Genomic DNA, 19,197 nt, shown 5'->3' on the forward strand with positions numbered 1-19,197 from the left:
AAAAAAATTGAATAAACCGAAAAATTGAAATTATATAAATAATATATATATATATATATATATATATATACTAAAAATATAATTTTATATAACATATAAATATATAAATTATAATCATTGAGTAACCCTAAATCATAATATACTGCTTTGCTTTAGACCCTAACATTAACGTGAAGGCTGCAGTGACACTCAGTTATCCTCAGTTCGTCAGTTCATTTGAAATTTCAACATCATCTAAGTTAGTCGGCAGTCGTTTGCTCAATTCGTCACTGCCGTCGGCAGACGCTGCCGAGTGCGGCCACTGCCGTCACGCCAACGGCAACGACTCGGCGAGATCGATATTTATGATTATTTCATGCGTGTTGAATTAATTATATTTGAGAATAAAAAATAGGTTTGAAAAAAAAAAAATCTCAAAAAATCACCAATTTTAAATGCTCACTACTTTAATCTTTAAAATCAAAATAAAAATTCAAAACAACCGAACCGAATTTGTAAAAATCGGACCAAATTTAAATAATTTTGGTTTGATTATGATTGTTATTTTTGTCAATTCAAAATCAAAAAAAATCAAATTGATATTCAACAATTAAATCAAACAAATCGAATATCGACCCGTAGGTGTGACCTCTTATATGCTACAATGAGTTATTGGAAAGGTTACATACATATATCCTCAAGAATTTTATTGTTCGTCTAAGTGTGTTAATTATATTAGTAACACATGAAATCATTCTATTACAATACAACAACTCTGAAAAGTATAAATCATCAGCTGAACTCGATCACACGCAATGAAAACCCCTATCTAAATGATAAATCTGCAGACATGAATACAACACCGTACCCCAGACAAATAGAGACGTCAGTATGAAATAATGTAAAAACCATGTGCAGGTCTTCGAGACCACCATGCTTTCTTTAATCAAGTAATGCTAGATAAATTGTTGGGATTAGCTGAGTTTATTACAAGTTATGTTGATAGGGAGTTTGCCGGCGCTAAGCCGAGATATACTTGTTTGTTTTCTTGATTTTGTGGTTGGTATTGCGCTAGTAACATAGCTATCCAACAAGGACCGGCTCAATTCTAATTGCGATCAGAGGTTAGTTGCGTTCATAAATTGGGGCTCGACAAACTTTTTTTTTTAAAAGTTTTTCACTCAAGGTGTGTTTGGTATGATGAAAAATATTTTATGGTATTTGGTTAGTGGGTAGAGACTATTTTTTAAAAAATATTTTCTAGTGTTTGATTGGTGAGTGTAGACACGTGATTTTTGATCCTCCCTAAATTTTAATTTGTCTATCGATATTAAATATTTATATTTATATGTAATCATATATATTTTTTATCTTTATTTTTATTTTTATTCTAATTTTAAAAATAATATAAAAGTTAAATATATGTTTTCTTTTATAAATGTTAATAAATAAATTAATAGTTTTAATATTATTTTATTATATTTGTTTTTATTTTATTTATTTATTTATTTATTTACAAATTGTTATTATCTTTTTGTTAAATATAAAATTAATTAATATTTTATTTATATTTATTATATTATTTATTTTGATTTATTAATATTATATTTTATTAAAATAAATAAAATAAAAATAAATTATTTTGAATTTTGAATCCTTCCCCTTTATCGGTTAATTACTTTCCCCTCCAAAAAAGGTAACCGTTTCCCCCAAAATCATTCTACTTAAAAGGACTCCCTACCCAGACAAAAATCAGAGACTACGTACATTTATTATGAGAACCAGATACTGAGAGAATAAAAAGACAGAGAGAAAAATACAAGCAAGGAAAACTCTGAAGGAGAAAACAAGGGAAAGAAAGAGTTACGATTCGAGTTTCAAAGTTTCAATTCGAAGTTTTCGATGATAACATTCTGATTTCTGTAGTCAATTAAAATCCAGGTTTTTATTCTAATCCATATTATTCACTGTATGAATTTTTGTAATAAATGAAATCATGTCCGAATCTATATTAATGATACATTATTTAGCATGAATATTTAATTATATGAATCTTTTATCAACATATATTATACTGTTAATTTATCATATATTTATATATCTGTTCAGTGAATATGTCAAAATTTGAATATTTGTGTTGAAGTACTGTATCCACCATCACAGAACATATACAGACAATGCACAACAATTAGTGAGGAAATATATCAGTAAAATAATCTGAGCAGTGTTATAATTTCACTCACAGATAACATACACAAAATATCACTGACTACTCCGTCGATATCATTAACAAAGGCATTTTGAGTATATATGATCAGAATAATATATATAGCAGCACAGTACACGCATTCACACAAAGACAAGGAGAAACCAGTGAGAGAAGAAAGGAGAGAAAGGACGAAAAGAAGAGAGATCGAGAAAGAGTAATCGGAAAAGAATAAGATTCACAGTTTATAAATTTTTCGGCGATGAACTCGCCGAAAGCTGACCAAAAATTCTCTCAAGACCAACCGACTTTCCCCACCGGCGAGACAACTCGTCGAAAATCGCTAGAACCACCCTAAACCCCACAATCGCGTCGGCGTTATACCTCTCTCTCCCTCCGTCGCTGGAATCTAGCGCAATAATGTCTTTTCTCACCTGCCAGTGTCGCTCCCTTCCTTCTCCCCTTTCCCGTCGCCAACTAGCGACTCTTCTTCCCTAGATCTACCGCTGCACCACCATAGCTGGCGAAAACCAGTTGGCCAACAACCCCAAAATCATGGCAAAGCCGGCTGGCGAAGCCCATCAACGTTGTTGCATCCCTTTTCTTCCTCTTTTCTCGTTCACTATCATCTTCGCCTCAACAGGAGAAATCACTTCCGATAGAATTGCAAAAAAGAGAAAACTAACAGCCAAATTACATGTTTTCCCATCCCAAGTTTAGGATTGTATTTATTGAAGAATAAATCAGGGATTATAATAAATTTTAATAATAATAAAGCTAGTTTTGTGTATTTGTAAATAGTATTATTTATTATTATTATTATTTTCATTATTATTATTATTATTATTATTATTATTATTATTATTTTATTTAATTTTCATTAATATGATTTTGAGAATATTTTTATTAAATTAATTAATTAATTAATCACCCTAAATGAATTTTGTTCAAATTTATTATTAAAATTAAGTAGCATTTCGAATATATAAATTATTATAAATTTACAAAAAAAAATTAAACCAATGTTTTAGCATTAGATAAATTTTAGACATGTTTAAAATATCCGTCTCAATTAAGAATACGGCAAACATATCTTTCAAGACATTTTAAAATTCAAGGATGCAATAATGCACGTCGACAAATATTTTTTTAAAATTAATTTTTCATGGAATTAACATGAGAGTTTTAGATAAAATTTTAGTATAATAAAATGAGCGATTTTAGGCCTTAACATAATTTATCAAAATAATTTAAGTCAAGATAAGTCAATAAAAGCGACCGTGCTAGAACCACGGGACTCGAAGGGTGCCTCACTCCTTCCCCTCGGTCAACAGAATTCCTTACCCGATCTTCTGTTTTTCGCAGACTAACAAAGAATCATTTTCTTTTGATTAGGGATTCAATAAGGTGACTTGGAACACCATAACTCAATTCCAAGTGGTGACTCTGAAAATGATAAAAATTAATCCCTATTCAATACCGTCACTTTAATTGAAAAAATCCTTCAACTTCGGCGCCTCGAGCGAAAAAGGGGTGTGACAGCCCTGGCGACTCTGTTGGGGAACTAACTAGAATTCGAGCTTTTTATAATTGACTTATACTTGCTTTAATTATTGTTGATATTGTATTTGTTAGCCTTATGTGCTACTTGTTGCTCATTTACTGCTTTGATATTATTTGAACTGTATTATATGTTGTCTTCTCTCACGTACCCCCTCTGAGTCTTTGAAATAGGATAGAGGGAATGCAGCATATGCATCCCACCTTCTCTTTGAGATAGCCGGAGTGTCAAGGCACCTGGTGAAGGATATAGTCACACATGTTAGGCAGGGTTCGGATTGACAACGAAGGCGGTGTTGCCCTGCTACCGACCAAGTGTCCCTTCCTGGATCGAGTGTCCGCTCGGGCAAGTCAGTCTAGACACATATCCCTATTAGGCATAAACTTAGAAGAACTCAGAATGTGGTTATCCCTATTAGGTGCCGCTTTATTTACATCATATGCATTTGACTTAGCAGGACTCGGCACAGGGCCGGGTCTGTCTAGGACAGGTGACCTAATTTATAAAGACCAACATGTGCATCCTACATGCTCTTTGACATTTGCTTGGAAGCTATTTATTTGTTGACCGGCTTTAGGCAATTTTAAAATGTGAGAGATTAATTTATCCTCAAATTTAGTTAATTATTTTTTTAAAATTTTTTTTTTTAAATATACAGTAACATAGTTTTTACAATCTTTGTGAACTACGAGGGTCTTATTCTCACTTTTTGTGAGATACGTAGGAAGTCCTACCCAGGATACAACTGTTTATTTGAAAATAATAATAATATATTTATTCACAAATTTATCGAAGGATATTTTTAGAAAAATAATAAAAATAATAATAAGAAGAAATTGTTTTCATGAATATTATTATCTTTATTTTACTTTTCATTCTTATTTTCAAAATTAATTTTAACATAAAAATCATAATAGTCTGAACCTTTAGGGGTCGTGAGCCGAATTTTTGTAAAGTAATAAAATATGTAAACATATATTTTAACAGTCCTAAACCTTTAGGGGTCGTGAGACTAACATTTTATACAACCTCATACATGAAGCGATCATTCTATTTTTCTTTATTTTCTAAATCATTTTATTTTCGTCTCTTAAGTGTATTTAGGGAGGTATTGTCTCCAAACACATAGTTAAATTGTCTAGAGGTCTGTTATTGTAATTTTTTTTTATATAGCCAATTTAAATAAATGTTTTTCCTAAAAATATTATCAGTCATGTTTTTCTCATTTTGATTTTGATAAAATTGTTCCTTGCAACTACGTACGAATAATGATCACACTAGGTTTCATAAGTTAAGTTATAAATTCTTTTCAAAATTAATAAATTAAGTTCTATCTAAGTTTAGACATTTATTAATCTTATGTCCCTATCAATAGGTATAAAATGTCTCCCCCTGTTCGTGGAAAACGTCAAAAGAGAAAAAGAGATGGGAGTGTACCGCTTCAGGTTATAGATTGTACCCCTTTACAGCTTTAATTATGGTAGAACAAAATGGATACATTCAAATATGACGAGATACATAAGTATTTGGATTTTTTACGAGTATTATGACAATCAAGCCTAATAGGAAGGTGATTGATGTGTTACTAACCTTCTGGGACCCGAAGAACAATGTGGTTCGTTTTTTGGATTTTGAGTTGACTCCTACTGTAGAGGAGATAGCGGCCTATGTTGGATATGGGGATATGAATCGGAAGAAACTTATCGCCCCGAGACTCATTTCGATAAATAAATTCTGCAAACTCATGAACATACGGAACTCAAAATAGGAATCGATGGAAAAATGTTGGGTTTCCTTGCAGTTTTTGTACGATAGATACGGAGGGCGAGAGGGATTCAAAAAGTACGGTAAGCAGCTCTGTAATAAGGGGAATTTTGAGGCTTGGAAGGTTCACAGACGATTTGCATTCATGGTTGCTTTTTTAGTCACAATGGTCTTCCCAAGGAGAGAACGAAAAATTAACATTCATTTAGTAGGAGTGGTAAAGATACTGATTAAGAAAGATTACACTGTGGTACCAATGATCCTAGCAGATATCTACCGTGCTTTAACTATTTGTCAGAAAGGAAAGTTTTTTTTTAGGGATGCAATATCTTGTTACAGATGTGGATTGTGGAACATCTCTACCGACGTCCTACAATGGCTAGATTTAATTCTAAAAGATTCAATCGCATCAAAGATTACGAAGAGAGGTTAGAGAAATATACATGCCCAAAAGGAGTTAGAGACTGGGATAAGCTTTTTCGTTCTCTGTCAGCAGATAAAATCACTTGGAATCTCCCTTAGTTCCCTTGGAGGCAAGTCATACATAGTTCTGTCATTCGGACGTTCTTATTATTAATGGGTATTAGGGGTGTTCAAACGTATATTCCATTGAGAGTTTTACGTCAGCTAGGAAGACGTCAAATAATTCCCATTACAGAAAATATGACCGAGTTTGTATTTGAGGTCAGACTAGAGATCCCACTTCCGAAGGAATTGGCCCAGTAGATTTGAGAGGGTTGCTGTATCATAAGGATTGAAACGATGGTCATAGAGCATAAGAAAGGAGAAGTGCACCCAGATTACCGTGAATGGTTTCAAGAACAGTTGAGTCCGCCAGTCAGACCATAAAGATCGGTTAGGGGACCTATAGATCAGGAAGCTGCAATTATGATAGGAATTGAGAGAGCCATGCGAGAACATCATGAGGCCAACCAATCTTTGAGAGCAGAATTAGAGCATGCCAGGGCAAAAATAAATGAACAACAAAGGGAATTTGCTGTAGAGAAAGCTAAATCAACAAATATTGAGGTTGCACTTCGGGGACAAATCAAAATGGCTACCACTAGAGGGTCACACGTTGCAGAACTTGCCACATCTCGCCGACAGCAACTGCAAGAAGTTGAAAAGAACATGCAAGAAAAATTTGATCGAGAGAGATCTCAGTGGATTCGTGAAATTCAAGAATAGTTGGAGGTGCTTCTACTCGTGAACAGTGTGCGAGAGAGATGGTTGATTTTCGAGATCGACAGGCCCAGGAATGGGATCAGGCCTTTAGTTCCCTTCGAGGGAAAGTCCGCCGTGTAACATAAGATACTGCCAGAATGGTTTTAGATTATCAGCAGTTGGATCATGAGGACTTTTTGGCACAAGTACCAGCTTTCGCACAACGTCTCACTGCTTCATTGGAGGACATATATTTGAGTTTGGGGGGACATATTAAGCCGAAGTCTCCTTGAATGGATAGTTGTTTTCTTTGTCATAGTTTTTCATTTTCAGTATTAAAACTTCTTGTTTAGATATTATGTCTTTTAGTTTTCAGATGTCAGTTAATAGGTTTTATTTTAGGAGTTGGGTCAGTTATTTTGTCGTATTTATATTATAGAATGTAATGAAGTTGACTGTTTATTTCTATATATATTACATATGTTTTACTTCACTTACTTTATTTATTTTCTTCAATAAAAAAAAAAAAAAAGAGACAAAACAATCATTTTGTTTAATTTCTCCCGAACTACGAAGAACTGATTCATGTCCTGGCATAATACGTAGGCAACCCTCCAAAGGGTTCAATCATAACTTTTGAAAAAAATATGCCTAGAAAAGCCGGGATGAAACACAAAGCTTCCATGATAGGTTGGAAAATACATATAGAAGCACGACATATAACGTGGCATTATAATGTGTTAAATATATAACACTCACCCGCTTGCTACTTGGTCACAGAGAGATAAAGTAATTGGTGGTTGGTTTGTGGTTTAAACTGGCATCACATCCGTATAACACCTGATACAAGGGTAAAAGAAGAATGACCCGCAAAGAAGGTATAGGGTCTAACAGTGAAGAAGAGCAAAACCAATTGATTTCGCAGGAAATAGCATCAATGGAAGAAATAAAGTCATTGAAACAACAGATAGCGGAGATGTACCAAGCTTGGTTAAATGGACAAGCCCTGCCTTCTTCAATCCCTGGACTTTCGACTTCAAATGATCTAAATTCTGACCCAGCTCAAACTAGTAATCCATTTTACCCACCAGGATTTGGCCCATTTGCTAATATGTCTAGTGTTGCTGGTACTTCTACCATGCGCCCACCAAATCTGTCTGTCAAAAATAACCCACTTTTTACTTTTATATCACCAACTATTGCGGGTACTCAGTCGATAGTATCGGAGAATATGGGGAAACCAAGTCATGATATGTTATATCCTCCTGAAATGACTTTTAAATCCCAAAAACCACATTATCATGCTCATCAACATGATTCTCCTATCGTGATTGAAAAGATTGCTAATAATGAGGAACAGGAGAAGATGGCTAGAAAATTTAGAAGCTTGGAGTAGACTATGAGAAATATGTAAGGATTAGGTAGACCAAAAAGTGTTTCATACAAGGATTTATGTATGTTTCGGAACGTCCATTTACCGTTGGGGTTCAAAATGCCAAAGTTTGACAAATATGAAGGTCACGACGATCCTGTAGCTCATTTGAAAAAGTTTTACAATAAATTAAGGGGAGCAGGAGGAAAAGAAGAATTATTGATGGCTTACTTTGGAGAAAGCCTTACAGGGATAGCTTCTAAATGGTTCATTGACCAAGACATTTCTTGTTGGCATGTATGGGATGACATGACTCAGGATTTTGTTCAATAATTTCCAACATTGAGATAGTGCCAGATCGCACTACGCTTGCTAACATGAGAAAAAAGATGACTGAAAGTTTCTGAGAATATGCCATCAGATGGAGAGAACAGGCTTCAAGATTCAGAACATCGATAAAAGAATCTGAAATGATTGATATCTTTTTGCAAACACAAGAACCTGATTATTTCATCACTTACTTTCTACAATTGAAAGCATATTTGCTGAAGTTATTAAAGTTGGAGAAATGGTAGAGAATGGAATAAAATCAGGAAAGATCATCAGTCAGGCCGCTTTGAAAGCAACAACACATGCAATTCAAAGTGGTGCAGGAAGTTTCGAAGGAAAGAAATGAAAAGAGGATGTAGCAATTGTCGTGACAGGTCCACGACAAAATTGGAGAGGTGCGCGTCAATCATACACACAGAATCCATTATATTTCGTTCCATCCCCCAAATATCATATTTATAATGCACAACCATATGCTCGGGCTCCTTCTTACCCGCAGTGGCGTGCACCAGCAATCCAAAATCATCTAATGGCCCCGTAAGTTCAAAGAGGCCCTCCTAGGTCTAATTTTTGGCCTAGAGTAGAATTTAAAAGGGATAACATGGTAAAAGATTTTCACTCCTATTGAAATATCTTACACCTATTTATTTCATAGGCTGAGAAAAATGAATGTTCTAAACCCAATTGAGAGAAGGATCTCGAATCCTCATCCGAAGAACTTGGACTATTCTAGAAGATATGAATACTGTTCTGATGCCGCAGGGCACGACACAGAGAAATGTTGGTATCTGAAAAGAGCCATTCAAGAGTTTATTAATACCGAACAGATCATGGTAGAAAGTTCAGATGCTCCAAATATCAATCAAAATCCGCTGCTAGATCATAATGAAACAAACATGCTCGAAGTGATACTCAGTGGTGAAGATTCTACGATTTCCTTTAAGCCGATCATTAAAATTAAAATTGATTTGGAAAATTAGCAAATGCTATGGATTTGACAAAAGAAAAGCTTGCAGATGCGGAGGTGGTGATAACAAAACCCGAATCATCGAATATTCCCTTGGTTGTGGGGAAAGAGATTTCAGAAAATATTGGGTCAAGTTAAATAAAGCTGAAACTCATTATTCCCGGAAGATCTAATAAGCCTCTTTTAATCATAAAAGGAGCTCTCATAGCTCCTATTGTTATTAAACCAATGTCACAGCTGCCTATGGTTGATACTAAGGCAGTCCCTTGGAATTGTGATTGTGTTGTGGTGATGCATAAGGGGAAAGAAGTGACTGAAGATATAGATAAAGTAAAGAGGTTAACTTATTCTAGAAGATGTTATACTCCAGTAGAGTTAAGAAAGAATAAATTAAGGCGATAAAGAACGAATGATAGTCAAGAAGCCTGTCACTGATGAAGAAGCTGAAGAATTCTTAAAGAAAATAAAATTACCAGAACATTCTGTTATAGAATAGTTGAAGAAGACACCAACACAGATTTTTTTGTTGTCTTTATTGAAACATTCAGAGGAACACCGCAAGGCTATAATGAAGATTCTTAATGAAGCATGTATTCCCAGTGAGATTAGAATAAATCAACTGAAAAAAGTTGTTGGAAGGATCCTTGAAGCAAATAAAATTACTTTATCAGACGATGAATTGCCTATGAAAGGTACTGAGCATAACAAAGGTCTGTACATTTCTGTGAAATGTGAACATTTCATCGTCACTCGAGTGTTAATTAATGGAGGATCAGGCGCTAGCATTTGTCCTATGTCAACTTTTCAAAATTTGAATGTTAATGTGGAAAGGATCCAACCTACTAATGTATGCGTCAAAGGTTTTAACGGATCAAAGACTGATGTCATTGGTGAAATAGAGTTCATATTGACAATTGGACCTGTGGAGTTTGCTATGGATTTCCAAGTGCTGAACATTGAAACTTTATATAATATGTTATTGGGAAGGTCATGGATTCATAGGGTTAAAGCAGTCGCATTAACATTGCATCAAATGGTCAAATTTGAACACAAAAGGCAAAAAATAATTGTTCATGGTGAAGGAGATTTATCCATGTATAAGGACTACTTCATTTTCTCTATCGAAGAAGATGCTGCAGATAATGTATTAATTCATCAAGTTTCTGAGGTAGTGGCTTTTGAGCATATCCTCGAGGGGAATCTCATCGCAAGACCACAATTGTCCTCTGCATCTGTTATGGTAGTGAATGAAATGTTGAAGCATGGTTTCGAACCAGGAAAAGGTCTAGGGATGTTTTTGCAGGGCATAGTTCATCCGATAGACCTCTATGAAAACTTTGGTACTTTATGTTTGGGATACGAGCCTACTGCTGAAGATATAAATAAGGCTAAAAAGCATAAGAAAGAGTCATGGTCACTTAACAAACCAATACCGCCACTTTACGAGTCTTTCATCAAATTCAGTGATGTTGGATCCTCCAAGTTACCTGCTGCAGAATCAATGAATGATGATGATACAGAGTTATTGGCCTTTTTCAGAATATGTTCATTGGAGCTGATATGGTTAAAATTGGGAAAGGTGCCAGCAATGCAGATGTGTAGTTTGTCGGGCCTGATGCCCAGCTTAACAATTAGGAGGCCACTCATCTCCCTATTATAAAGGAGTCTTGGTAGTTTGTTTGTTTTTCTTACAGTCTTAGTAGTTTGTTTGTTTTTACTCCTGTAATTTAAATTATTCTAGGATTGTAATTTAAAACTTTAAACTTGATATTTTAGGTTAAAACTCTTTCTATCTATGTTTCTAATTATGCATACTTTCCGTTCGTTTTATTTTGAGTCTGATTTTTATTTATTTATTTTCTACCATACAGTTATTTCTATGCCGATTCTAATGATATAACATGCGTGAAGAATTGTCAACCAGATTTAAAAACCCAATCTAATTATGAAATAATGAATAAAGAAGTTGAATATGATGAAGGAGAAATATTTGAGGATATAAACAAAGATTTCAAACAGTTTGAGATTAAGACAAATCCCAATTTGGAAGAAACTGAGGCGATCAATTTAGGAGATCATGAAAATATTAGGGAGACTAAGATAAGTGTACATGCTCAACCACGACAAAAGAAAGCTATAATTGAATCTTTGCATGAGTATAAAGAAATCTTTGCGTGGTCTTATGATGATATGCCTGGTTTGAGCACCGATTTTGTAGTTCACAAGTTGCCAATTGACCCTGTTTTTCTTCCTGTCAAGAAAAACCTAAGAAAGCTCAAAACCAACATGAGTGTAAAAATCAAAGAGGAAATCACAAAGCATCTTGAGGTAAAGTCATTTGAGTAGCCCAGTATCCTACTTGGTTGGCAAATATTGTCCCTGTTCCAAAGAAGGATGGCAAAGTTCGATGTGTGTTGATTATCGTGATCTAAATAAAGCAAGTCCAAAAGATAATTTTCCACATCCCAATATTCATATTTTGTTGGATGATTCTGCCAAACATGATTTTGCATATTTTGTGGATTTTTATGCGGGGTATCACCAGATCATTATGGATCCAGAAGATGTGGAAAAGACATCATTTATTACTCCATGGGAGACATATTGTTATCGAGTCATGCCTTTCGGACTAAAGAATGTTGGGGAAATTTATATGAGGGCAATGACTACAATGTATCACGACATGATACACAAAGACATTGAAGTTTATGTGGACGATGTAATCATTAAATCAAAAGAGCAGTCTGACCATGTCATATATCTGAGAAAATTCTTTGAAAGACTTTGAAGGTATGATCTCAAACTTAACCCAGCAAAATATGTTTTCGGAGTTCCATCAGGAAAACTTTTGGGTTTTATAGTCAGTGGATGTGGCATTGAGGTAGCTCCTTCAAAAATAAAAGCTATCCAAGATTTACCTCCACCAAAGAACAAAACGGAGGTGATGAGTTTACTTGGAAGGCTGAATTATATTAGTAGTTTCATTGTTCAGCTTACGACAACCTGTGAATCGATATTTAAGTTATTGAAGAAAAATGCTAAAGTTGAATGGACTAAGGAATGCCAAGAATCATTTGACAGAATCAAGAGGTACTTATCAAGTCCGCCTATTTTGATTCCACCATAACCAGGCAGACCCTTAATATTGTACATGTCTGTGTTAGACAATTCTTTTGGCAGTGTATTAGGTCAACATGATGTCACGGGCAGAAAAGAACAAGCCATCTACTACCTCAGCAAAAAGTTTACCACTTATGAGGCTAAGTACACTCTTCTTGAGAAGACGTGCTGCGCCTTAACTTGGGTAGCACAAAAGTTGAAGCATTACTTGTCATCTTATACTACTTACCTTATGATAATGCTCAAATTACACTCTTGAATGGGTGTAAGCAATCGTTGTCAATATAAAACCCAACTAGGTTGGGGTCGAATCCCATATGGAATATGGTGTGAACTTCAATTTGTTTATGAAATACTTTACTGGTAGTTTAATATTTTCGGAAATGGGGGTTTAAGGTTCACAGAGAGTTAATTATCACTTTCAATATTTTAGTGTTTGAAATCAGTCTAAATGGGAAACCAGAGTTATGTTCACCATGGGTTTTGGGAATTGACAGATAATAAGTAATGCTTGAGATTCTTGAAGTAAGTAGAAACAGCAGAATATCCCTGACGACGATACTATCTGACTTATCTCTCGACCTCACCAGACAATTTATTATCTAATTCTCTCAAACTTAGATAACTTATCTATATCCAGTAGGATTTTATCTCAGCTAGATCAATCCAGTTACGACATTGATCATTAAACAGAAGGTTTGTAGCTTCTGAGTTCCTAGTGATAATTCACGACCTCTAGTCTATTTCTCCATTAGAAGCAAATAAAACCTAAGGCATAACCTAATGTTTGCAACCAGTAGATTTCAGTTAAAACAACAGTATTTCAAGACGTCGTACTACTCTTTGAATCCGTTAAATACCTAATAAACTATCAAACCCTAGTCCATGGATCCCATAACTCCGGCTAATAGAATTAGCCGCTCATGATTTGATGAACAAAATACAAATTTGAATTCATCATAATAAGGATAAACTTACAAACGGATGAAAAGCAACAAGTAGTTTCTTTAATTTAATCCCGAAAATAGGAATCCACAAATAGTTGATAAGTGTTCAAGAAAATAAAACTCTCCCAAAAACTAAAAAAAGAGAACTCCCTGAATAAACCCTAAAAGATGCTATTTATACTAAAGCCTAATTAAGGAAATAAAATAGCAAATTCAATTAATTCTCGAATTAGGTGACACCCAAGTTGACGCCGCGTCAAGAGTCTGACGCCCTATCATAGATGGCGTCAAACTTGCTCCAGTTTCTTCAACTCTCTGCCTTAGGCTGACGATGAGTCTGACGCCGCATCAAGGATCTAACGACGTATCACCAACATCGTCCGATGTCTTCTCCTATCGCTGAATTTCTACTTAAGGCTGATGCCATTCTTGATGCCTTATCATCCATTTGACGCCATGTCACAGACATCGTCTGAACTACTTCTCAGCTCTAATTCCTTGGTTAAGGCTGACGCTGCTTCTGGTAGGCTATCACAAGGCTGACGACTTATCACGGATGTCGTTAGCCATGTTTTCTTCTCTTTTGCTCAGATTTTCAACTCTTTTGCTCTATTGTCATTTATTTCCATTCCTTCAGCCTTTTACTGTAATATCATGAGCAAACACAACAAAACAACAAGAGTTGCTTCAAAATTCACAATTATTTTAAGCTAAAAAACATTAAATGTGTTAGCTTTTGCTCACACATCAACACCCTCATCTTAAAACAATTGGTTGTCCTCAAGCAAATCACTAACTAAGAGAATACAAAGAACATTCAGCAGTCGACAACCATTTTAGCTCAAAACTCAGTTACCACCTCCAAGGTCAACCAATTTAAACTACTATGTATCTTATTGAAAAGCAGCAATGTAACACAAGGGATTCCAGCCACGGCATCAACTAAGTACCAAAAATCATGATTATATCAATATGACACTACCCAAACAAGTAAGTCACTTAGCAACATACTAGTGTGCCCTCACAACAAAGAATTTCCCCTTTTTCTCTCACAACAGAAATCAAAGTATCAACATGGGGATCATCACAAAAACACTCACTCTTAGAATAAAGTTCAAACCAATATATGCTAAATACCATATGCTTGCCCTTATCTTCATTACCAAAGTGTCTAGACAGGTAAGCTAGGATCACTATAGGTCTTTCTTAGACTCATAACGTAGGCTAAGGGCTGGTATGATATTATACGACATTTAGAGTGACTAACCTCCTTGGCACTACTTTAACTTGTGCGGTCCACTTATTAACTTTTTTTTCTCTGTTTTTCATTTCTCTTCTTTTTCTCTTTTCTTGATCACACATTCAAAATGGATGGTTCTTTCTTCCTATTCAAACAAATTTCATTTCTTGCTCTTTCTCACCAACACCTAAATTTCTATTTCTTTTTCACTTATTCTTTTTCTTTTACTTTACCCTTCTTCATACCCAATTTACATTATGCACCCCTATGATAGCCACCCCCAACTTAGGTTTTTTGCCTAAGTCAAGGTGCACAGTATCCAAGAAAGACCAGGGCCAAAACAGGTTCATTATAATCTAAAAGGAAAGGTGATAGGTATTATAGAAGGAAATGGTTAATTTAGGCTCAAAACAGGGATCAAGTGGTAACATGTACACAGGGAAAGTCATTTTAGGTTAAAAAGTGACTCAATTCAAAAACGGCCTATGATCCTTTCCTAACCCCTATCTTTCAACTAAGGTAAGATGAATTGGGCAAGTTCTGGATTCGGCAGTACAAAGGGAACTCAGTAAAGATCTCACACACACAAGGCACACAAGCATATCACTAGCTACTACCTATTTGGTTCATGCAATTGTTCAACAGTGGTTATTAAGCACTAGACTAATGCCTTAACCGGATGCACAGTGGTCACACCCACATGTAATTCACATAGTCATGCAAGATAAACCATTGGAGAGATATTCAAAATCATAAGATAAGTTAACTGCCTACAGTACTAGCACTACTCCTATTTAGTTACAGAATATGATACAATAACATGCTACCCTACACCCTCAACTTAAATTGAAACAAAATGAAACTAAGGGCTAGGGTATACCTGGAGTCAATCAAGTCTCAAATCATGGGTCCTTGACCCTGCAGCATTGTCATCCTCATCAAGATCTTCTCTCTTCTCGGGTGTATCTGCGCTGCTAGACAAGGGTCCTATAGCCCTCGCTCTCAGTTCTTCATCCCATTTCCAATTATCCTTTAGGGACGCTTGTGTTGCCTTTTTCAGATCCGTTTTCTTCTGTTTTGTTAGCTCATCATCTGCCTGTAGTGTCTCCTCTGACTTCTTCTTCTTCTTTTCCTTTTTCTCGGCTTTGCTCTCATTCTCATCATCTTCTTATCTCTTTCTCTTACCTTTTTTAGCTTCTTTGTTTTTTTTTATTTTTCACTGGCTCCGTGGTGAGATCAAGAATTGAGGGTTTATCCGCAGATTTTTCAGCTGCCTGCCCTACAGGGATCATAAACTGTTGTTGTTGTAACACCACCACTTTAGCCTTTACCTTATCTAGGGCCACTCTGAATTCAGCAAGATCTTCTCTAATTAATTCTTATGCCCTTGCATCAAAACGGTTCTCCAGATCTGCCACCCGTGCAGGAAATGTAGCAAAAGGCTCAAGAGCATCCTTAATTCTCTTATCTACAGCAGCGGAAAACTAATTGGCGAAGGCATGTAGTTGTGTCTAACACTATTTAGCCTGTTTGGCTACTTTTCTGATATCAATCAACTGGGCTGTAATTTCTGCTGGTATTGTAGGAGATGAAGGGCCTGGCTCATTTTCAGGTACTGAACCTGCCTGTACTGAAGAGTTAAGTGGTGTAGCCTTAGAGTCTTGCAGCTCTACTTCAGGTACTGAACTAGGGCCTACAACTGATGAGTTCACCTCAACCCTCACCCCTCTATCAAGTGTCAACCTCGACTTATTTTTATCATATCGTATAGGGTTTGGGTCTTAGTGGCATACAACATATCATCAATCCCTGCTAATTTTGGTACCCCTGCCTCTGTGCATAACTTGGTGATCAAACAAGGGAATGGGTAAATGGTGTTAGACCTTGTTACCCGAATCTTGATCTCTTCAGCAATGATCTCTCCAAAGTCCAGCTTAAGGTTGGCCACAAGACATGAAACCAATATAACTCGATCATCCCCAAGAATGTTATCTCCGTTAGTTGACATCAAATGGGTAGGTATAACACCCCACCAGAACTTTGCCTCTTGAGTCAAAGAAGCTTTGTAAATCCGCTCACTAGGTCTGGTCAGCCATAACGGATCTCCTTCTGCTATTAGTGTAGCTAACCAAGGACACTGGTTATCCTTACTCTTCAATTGATGGTAGAATGCCGGATTTGTGACCTGAGAAATGAAGTTGGGTCCATGTAGAAATATATTGATAGTCATGTCAGAAATATCTACATTTACCCCACAAACTGGAACTCTGGTCAGGAAAGGTTGGCCTACTGTGGTCTCTCCATTCTTGCACATACTTTCTAATCTAGCCTGGTAGTTCGCATAGAACTCCTGGACTAATGTAGGACAAAAAGGCTTTCTCCCTTAGCAGTCCATCCTAGCCCATAGTTTTTGAACTTTTGCTCAACTGTAGGATACCCTATCGATCCTGTGATGATGACTCTCTTTTTGGGAAAAATTAGTCTTCTGGCAGATCTTCTTTTTGTTCTGATCAGACCTTTGAGGAAGATGTCCTCTGCTTTAGGGATCTACCATCTAGCATTCTCTCGAACCTCAGGATTCTTGCATTTTATCAAAGTTCCCCGAGCTGGTGGTTCCTTCTCAACTTGATTCTCAGCCGAGGGAGTTTCTGAGGATGGTTCCTCAGAATTAGATTTATTAGACTCAGCATGTCCTGCCTCCGGTTCATCAGATTCATCCTTCTCAGACACAGGCTTCGAACTCATTTTGCTTAGAACCCTCTTTCTCAGAAGATTCACTCTCAGCTGGAGTGGTGGTCTCAGTATCATCACTATCCTTCACCTCAATGGGTTTAAGTGGAGGAGGTGCCTTTGGACTTGATTTTTTTCTCTTCCAACTGATCAGTGGTTCTTCATCTTCATAATTAGAGTCTTTATCAATGAGCTTTCGAACTACCTTGGGCTTGGCAGCTTTCTTTGGAGTGCTAAGATTCTTGCCTTTTGGTTCTATTTCAGTGTTCCTGTGATATTAAGAAAACAATATTTAGTACTCAGTATTAAGAACACATGCATTCCATTTGAATTCAGTAACTTAAGAAAAAAAAGGTCAAGACAGTGCATTATCAACATGCTGTGATGACATGGCTGATAAGGTATTATAGTCATGATAGCCTATCAGCTTTGTCGTCAGCTCTAAACAGACTGACTTTTCTTTCTCAGGCTTGTGATGACATTCCTGATAAGGCGTCACATTTGTGATAGCCTATCAGTGATGTCGTCAGTCCAGATATTCGACCCAACTCAGTTTTCATTCTTAATTTAGGGACCAAATTTTTCTTAGAATCACATGGAGTTTTTACTCATTAAACTAGGGTTTTAATTATTGTAATTTAAGCACCATTTCAACCCTAATTTCCAAGTTTCATAGTAATAGAAGAATCAACTTAAATTATTCTTTCCACTGAAGAAAGGAGTGAAGATGATCTTAAGAACATACCTAATGATCAACTTTGACTTGATTATATGAGAGAGAGAAGAAAAGATGAGAGGTTGATTTTGAATGTCTTTGCAATCCCACAACTATCAGGAAGGTTGTTTCCTTGTTCACTTGGGAGTATTTTGAAAGAAAGTAAATATCCTAACTAAGGCAGGAAATAACAAAAGAAGAAAATAAAAATTAAAGAATGAAACTAAAAAAATCAGGAACTTGAAAGGTTTTGTATCTGGGCCAGGTCGGATTTTAACTAATTTGGGCCCAGATTTTCAAAAATAGGGTAATGGCTAACGACAACTTGTGATAAGCCATCATAAATATGATAGCTTATCACGGGGGTCATCAGCCTTAATAGAGAAGGTCTCAACCTTTGGTCTTTCTGATGACATTGGTGATAAGCCGTCACAATTGTGATAGCCTATCACAAATGTCGTCAAAACCACTTGGCTTGCTTTCTTCAGTTTTTACCTTGACCTTTTTGTACCCTTTTCAGTTCCTTCCGATTACTACCTAAATGAATAAAAAAAATACATGAAAATAAAATTTTGGGTTGTCTCCCAATAGCGCCTGATTTAATGTCGTGGCACGACTTGGTCGTCTTGACTACTCAGACTTCGTCAAGATACCGTATCGATACCTCATTACCATTTTCCTGGAATACATCTACAACCGAGAAGATATTTATCTCCTCCAACTACTTCATAGGAGGATGCATTTTGAATCTGGCTTCCCTATTTCCATACCTGAACTTTAGCTCACTGAGCTCCATATCAACCAATACTCTTCCCGTGGCTAATAGTGGTCTACCCAAAATGATGGGTACCTCAAAATCAATATCACAATCCAATATCATAAAATCTGTAGGCAGAATAAACTCATCCATTTTTACCGGCACATCATGCAATATAACAACTAGTCACTTCACTGATCTGTTTACCATCATAAGACGCATCGTTGTGGGGGTAGATTCCCCCAATACAAGCTTCTTATAGATATCAAGTGGCATCAGATTAATACTTGCTCCTAAGTCACATAAATCTTTAGTAAACTTCATGGACCCAACTGTGCATGGTAT

The sequence above is a fragment of the Capsicum annuum genome, unplaced genomic scaffold (genome assembly GCF_002878395.1).
Source record: "Capsicum annuum cultivar UCD-10X-F1 unplaced genomic scaffold, UCD10Xv1.1 ctg4662, whole genome shotgun sequence".
NCBI lineage: Eukaryota > Viridiplantae > Streptophyta > Magnoliopsida > Solanales > Solanaceae > Capsicum > Capsicum annuum.